Source organism: Peromyscus eremicus, chromosome 17, assembly GCF_949786415.1.
Source record: "Peromyscus eremicus chromosome 17, PerEre_H2_v1, whole genome shotgun sequence".
Taxonomy (NCBI): domain Eukaryota; kingdom Metazoa; phylum Chordata; class Mammalia; order Rodentia; family Cricetidae; genus Peromyscus; species Peromyscus eremicus.
The window spans coordinates 35,796,234-35,803,561 of record NC_081433.1 but is presented as its reverse complement, the minus strand read 5'-3'; positions in this window follow the sequence as shown (position 1 = coordinate 35,803,561).

The following is a 7,328-nucleotide window of genomic DNA, read 5'->3' as shown; positions in this document are numbered from 1 at the left end:
AATGTCCATTAGGGGCAAGGCCCCTTTCTGGTACTTAATCCTGGTTTATTTTCATACACACACATCCCTAATCAGCATAATTTTTAATTGGATAATTACACTACATCAACATAAATCTCTTCACTCTAAAATAAACTTTACATACATACACATGTATGCATGTACCATTTAAACATGTGAGAGATGGTTCTCAGCACATTTCCTGCTATAAGAAGTGGGGATCGTTGTCTACATGTTTGGAAACTGACCTATCTGTGGAGAGTAGATGCTCATTGGATCTGCTCTTTACACAGAACGACCAACCAGAAGTGACTTCGGAGCTTTGTTCTACTTGACAGTTTCTCCTTCACTCTCTCCACTTATTTACTTCAGCACCGGGACAGGGTAGAGAAGGGACACCGGTCAGGTTGCTATATTGATCCTTCCTTTCAGATAGCCACGGGGCGTAGAGTGTCACTCTCTATGCTTAGGGAGTGTGTCGTGTCGAGTGCTCAGTTTCTCACATAGAGGGTTTTTCTGGATTGATGAGTGGCTGGAGTCCCACCCACCAGGGGCCTGGCTGGCTGCTCTGTGGTCCATTATTACTGCTAATAGGGCCATCGACTCTGCCCTCTTCCAGCCACTCAGCCCACTTTGTATCAGTTCCTAGGTGCCATCCGACTGTTTCTCCCTCAACCCAACGTTTAAAAAGGGAGTTAGCGAATAGGACATCTAACAATATAATGGTGGCTCCAGGATTACAGTTTAATACTAGCATCACCGTGTTTGCCTTCAGAGGTTGGGAGGTGGAGATGTATTATTTCTATCAGCAAAGAACTGCAGTAAAAATAGAACCAGGTGCGGTTTTTATCTTCCAGGCGTTTTGATTGGAAAGCAAAGTACTGCTAGAAGGTATCTGGAGACTCAGAGGTCTCACCGATCCTAAAAGTGACCTTCTCCTGGGACTTATTTTCATGCCTCTGTTAAAGATATTTTTATTTATAGGTGAAATGAGATTGTAAGTTAGTAAATGATGCTGTCTAGACTGAAAAGGGAAAAATCAGGGGAGTGCTTTTACAATATTCTATTTTCATAAGCGAGTCTTAGGCTCTCTCTGGTAAAAAACTGCAACCAGGAAATCACTTCTGGGAAAAAAATTCAGATGTGGGTTAGTGACTCTGTGAATTAAAATATCTTTAATTTATCCCAAACCAAAGAAAGGGTGAAAGAATTTAAAAATAGTTCAAGAAAATATAACATTTAATGGAAAAATGGCAAGATTCCTAAAGAATATAAAAGGAAGCGTGGATCTTTGTGTCTGTGTTACTCTGAACCAGGATGGAGTTTCTTTACTAAATGAGAGGTTCACTTTTATTGCCATAAATCATTTCAGTATATTTTTATTATCATTGTTTTCTTATAATGATGGATGATTGTTCAGTACTTTTAATCATTTAATTTTTAATAAAATGCAAATGTTAAAAGAGTCCACAGGATTTCATTGAATTCATAAAAACATCCTTACACTCCCAATTTTATGAGTTCTGCAACTACCTTCACTCTTCAGTTTCTAACACAGACATTTGTTCATTTTCTCTTCCTTCCTTCCTTCCTTCCTTTCTTCCTTCCTTCCTTTCTTCCTTTCTTCCTTTGTTTCTTCCTTCCTTCCTTTCCTCCTTCCTTCCTTCTTCCTTCTTTTCTTTCTTTCTTTCTTTCTTTCTTTCTTTCTTTCTTTCTTTCTTTCTTTCTTTCTTTCTTCTTTCTTTCTGAGTTAAGGTCTCATGTAATCCTGGGCTTATGGTGATATTGCATCCCCCAATTTATTGTGCACCCTAATAAACTTATCTGGGGTCAGAGAACAGAATAGCCACTAGATAGACATAGGGTCCAGAAAATGGTGGCACACACACCTTTAATCTTATCACTTGGGAGGCAGAGATCCATCTGGATCTCTGTGATTTAAGGCCACACTGGAAACAACCAGGCATGGTGACACACGCCTTTAATCCCAGGGAGTGGTGACAGGAAGCAGAAAAATATATAAGGTGTGAGGACCAGGAACTAGAGGGTTTTAAGCTTTTAGGCTTTTTGCAGCAGTTCAGCTGAGATCCATTCAGGTGAGGCCTCAGAAGCTTTCAGTCTGAGGGTTCATGGAAACAGGATCCGATAAGGAGTTGTTTTGGTGAGGTTGATGGTGGCTTGTTCTATTCCTCTGATCTTTCAGAATTCACCCCCAATATCTGGCTCTGGGTTTTCTATTAATAAGACCATTTAAGATTCATGCTACACAGGCTGGCTTCAAGTTCTCTATGCAGACAACAATGGCTCTGAACACCTGGTCCACCTACCTCCATGGCCCAAGTGCTAGAATTAAAGGTGTATGCTGCTACACCCAGATTATTCAATTATTTCTAAGTAGACAGTTAAGTTTTCCCAGAAATTTCAAAATATACAGATAGGTAGACAGTGAGAGGATGAGCGAAAGCAGGAGAGTGGGCAAGGGAGAGTACAAGAGCGCGAGATGGATTTGTTGAAGTTCCTTTCATTAATAGGTACTTCCAAACAAAACTTTGTTTTTAGAAGGTAACACTTCTGTAGCTGAAAGTTTTCCTGTGTCCCACCTGGTCCGCAGCCGCTCAGACCCAAGTAAACACACAGAGGTTTATATTAATTAAAACTGCTCAGCCATTAGCTCAGGCTCACTACTGACTAGCTCTTACACTTAAACTCAGCCCATTTCTGTTCATCTATATGTTGCCACCTATTCTGTGGCTTTACCGTGGCTTTACATGCTGCTCCCTGGATGGCGGGATGGCATCTCCTGACTCAGCCTTCCTCTTCCCAGAATTCTCCTTGTCTGCTTATCCCGCCTATACTTCCTGTCTGGCTACTGGCCAACCAGCGTTTTATTAAACCAGTGTACAAAAGCATTATCCCACAGCACACTTCTGTGTTGTACTCATCAGAAATATATTATTCTTCCAAATAGTAAGTACTTTGTGTTAAATGTTTTTCTTTATCGGGCTCAACAAGACAAAGGTTTTGCTTCCAGAGAATCTAGATTCTAGGGGATGATGTAAGCAGTAGACAGATTAAGTAGAAGTGGAGGGGCAGCCAGCGATCAGCGGTACACAGAACCAGACAAGAGAAGGTGACTGAGCACACAACTTCGTGTGGACAATCAGCCAAGGCTGCATTTTGGAGGTCATACAATCAAAGACCCAAAGATGAGAAGGTCATCCATTGGGAATATGTATGAGAAGTCCAGAGTGAGCATTAACACACAGGAGCAACACTGGGAATACTCAGGAGCAGCAGAGAGGCAAGGAGAGGTAATGGCAGAGAATGACTCACAAGATGATGTCAGAGTAGTAGCAGGGTCTGAGTAAGATGCTTTTGCGACATCATGAGTCACGGTCAGAAATGTGAAATTACTTCGGTTCTGAGGATGAAGGGATCTCTGGCAAGAAAGCCTCAGGTTGCAGGTTAGATGGCAGTAGCTAGGCAGATGAGAAGCTGTTGGCTTTTAGGTCTGTTTTGAAATTGAGCTGGTAAGATTTGATGTGAAGTGTGGTTGCAAAAAGGATCAAGAATGACTCTAGAGCTTTTGCCTCATGTCTTGGAAATACAGTGGAACAGGAAAGAGAGCAAGGAGATAGGTATTGGGGCACGTTAGAACACACTGTGCTTTAGATGCGCATTAGAAGGTGAGGTAAAAATGTCACAGTATTTGGATAGCTGGAGAAGTACAGACTGGAGGTATAAAGTGAGTACTGTCACCATGTACACCTGTTGCCAGACCCCTAATGTGAATTGAAAGTCTGATAAGGAAATCATGCATTTAATTTATCTTCCATACCCGCTAGTTAGCTTACCTTAAACTTTCTCAGAACACTGACACTTAGCCTACTGTTGGACAAAAGTCATCTAATGCAAAGCCTTCTTCAGTACCTCCTACAAAGTATTGAATACCTGTATCCAAAATGTGCTGGCAATACAGAGCTCCACAAGTGATGGTTGTATATTCTTACAATGACACAACAACCTGTTACAGTTACCCATCACTTTTCACCAGCCATGGAAAAGTCAAAATTTAAAGTTCAAGACTGAGTTTCTACCAAAGTGGAATTTTTAAAGTATCATTGTAAAGTTGAAAAGTCATTCTTGGGCAGTGACCATGAGTACTGTCCATAGATGGTATTATATTGTAAATCTATGGGCTTACCCAGGAGGATGCATGTAGAGAAATAGGGAGACCATCCTGAATCTTGAGCCTTTTCAAATCTTGGATGCAAAGATGGCGTTATCTTGTAAATGGGTGGGATTGCTTGAACTGTCTTTAATAGTCAATGCACTAATTTAAGCGGGGAGCATATAATGCACCAATGAAGGTATTTTTTTCAAGTGGGAAAAGCCCCCTTCTGTATCAAATGATCTTCAGGAAGGGAAGTGTGGAGACACCTCCCTGTCGGGTTAGATCAGCTCTGTGAGGCTGATGACCAGGCAGGAGTGGTCACGCATGTCACAGACCCACTTCTTCCCTGCCGGCAGGGCAACATGTGCCCCAAAGAACACGTTACACTTCCTGGTGGGGATTCCAAGGGGCAATAATGCTGTGTGCTTTGTTGTCACATGGCTGTCCTGTGGGAGGGTGTTACCACACATCTCTTACACTCCCAACCATCGGACGTAGTCTGCAACTTCAGTATTATAAGGCAGTGTGAGAAGAATCATTACCTCAGAAGGAAAAAAAAAAAAAAACCTGGAGAATGATGAAGCAGACAATCTTTTTATTATATTATCACCCCTCCCCCATCTTCAATAGCTCTCTTGCTCATCTATCTACAAACTGGCTCACCTTCCCCACCCTAGGGCCAAATCTTCAATACCCACCCTCCTCCTTAATGAAACACTAACAAAACTCCTGAGCTTGGTGTTCAGTCTCTGTCTGTTCCACCCTAAATACACACATGAGCTTGAACTACCTCCTTGAAAATGGCCAGTGCTCTAAGGAGGGGCCCTGAAGGTCTAGTACAACTCAGACCTTTCCTTGTTTGGAAACTTTCTGTGCCTGTATCCTTATTTGCCACTTACTGAGACATATCCCCTCCCGTCTTTGAAGAGACAGGTTTCTACTACAATTCTTGTTTGTCCACAGAGATTAGCATATCTTCCACTCTTATAGCTGTAATTGAGCTCACAGCTCAGCTCTAGTCCTTTAAAGGGGAGGAAACTAAAGCCCATGAGATGTACTTAACAACGCTCAGTAAACATATTATTTCGCAAGGAAGTCTGGAAGTGATTCAATAATGTAGAAATAAAAAAGAAGAAGTCTAAGTTCCCCTCCTCCATACCAGTTTCTTTCCAGTGTAGTTGCAAAGAAAAGTTTTTTTCCCATTATATTTACACACTAATGATATATTGACGTGTGTGCATTACAAATCATAAAATACAATAAACACAGTAAACTGGTACAATTCTTGAAAACAGGCAATTAATATCAAGGCTGCATACATACACCATCTAGGACTTCTGCTCCTAGGCATATATATTCAATTGAAATACATACATAATTGAGTCCAAAGATGGCTAAGAAAAGGGACACTCATAAGTATTTACAGCATAGGAAACTTGCAAACAACAGAAACATCTATATCATTCTGTTTTATGAAATATATTAATGTTCTGCATTCATAGATGAATAAATACACTACTTTGAATTGTAATGTAATAATGCATATTCTGCTGTGCCATTTGTTTTCTTTTGCTCTTTTATGAACTTCTCTTTAGTCAGTGCATAGCATACTAATGGCTCTCTAAAAAGTTAACTGGAGGGGAGGGCAAGATGGCTCAGCTGGGCAAAGAGCTTGCCACCAAGCTTGACCACCTGAATTTGGTCCCCCAAACCCACATGGTGGAAAGAGAGAACTGTTGTCCTCCGACCCCCATGCTCTCATACCTATATAAAATGTATGAACTGAGGAAAGCCCTAGATGTGTTTTCTCCACACCACAGAGGCCACGCCGGTGTCTGTGGGCAACCGATGAAGTCTCTGTGAGAAAATAACTGAGGAAAACGGGAGTCAAGACATTCATTGGATTTCAGCTTTTCTTGGCACTCTACCTAGTGTTCAGGGAGGGACCGTCTACTAGGAGAGGACACTACCAGTCCTGCCCTTTGGTAAGGAGAATCGGGTGTAGAAAGAGGAGTGGTGTTAGGCCTGGGCACCTCTGCTGGCAGTCAGGAAACAGGCCCTCAGGGGAGGGGGAGCTTCTCGCTGGCCTTTCCCTGCGCAAGCTTGTGGTTTTAGCTGCGTTTTGACTGTGCATCATAGCTATTGTTCCCTTCCCAAACCCTCCGCATCCCTTCCTCCATCCTCTTCCGAGCTGAAACCTTACCTTTCGATCTTTTATTCCCCCTCTTCCTGTTCTCTCAAGTTTTAGCTTTCCTGGACCAGAGGATTTTGGGGGAAGTGCCTAGAGATCGTAATCTCCTTTAGCTCCAGTGTCTCAATCTGTCAGCTGACACTGGCTGGACATGTGGCTCCCCTAAAGTTCTAGGTCACGGGAAGGTGGTTGCTGTGCCTGACCCTGAAGCAGAAACCATCTCCCTTTGGCAACCAGCCCTGCCCTAGGGCAGCACTTCTGCTGCTGCGGGTTACGCAAGGACAAGTGAATTCGGAAATCCAAAGACTGCCTTTCAACGCCCATGACTCTTCATTTGAATTATTTTACTAAAATTTTAAACTTTATTTTACATACTAACCACAGTTTCCCTCCCTCCTCTTATCCCGTTCCCTCCCCCATCTTCTTTCTACCCTCCTCTCCTCCCTTACCCCCATCCACTCCTCAGAAGGGGTAAGGCCTCCTATGGGAGTTAACAAAGCATGGCATATCAAGTTGAGGCAGGACCAAGCTCCTTCCTGCTACATCAAGGCTGAGCCAGGCATCCCACCATAGAGAATAGGTTCCAAAAAGCCAGCTCATGTGCCAGGGACAGATCCTGGTCCCACTGCTAGGGAACCTACAAACAGACCAAGCTACCTAACTATCACCCACATGTACAGGGCCTGGGTCGGTCTCATTGCAGGCTGCCTAGCTGTCGGTTTAGAGTCGGTGAGCTCTCACGATCTCGGATCTCTATGGGTTTTCCCATCATGATCTTGACACCCCCCCCCCACTTGCTCATATAATACCTCCTCTCTCAGAGGTTAGGAGCACTGACTGCTCTTCCAGAGGTCCAGAGTTCAATTCCCAGCAACCACAGGACGGCTCACACCCATCTGTAATGAGATCTGGTGCCCCCTTCTGGTCTGCAGGCATGCTGCATACAGGCAGAACTCTGAATTC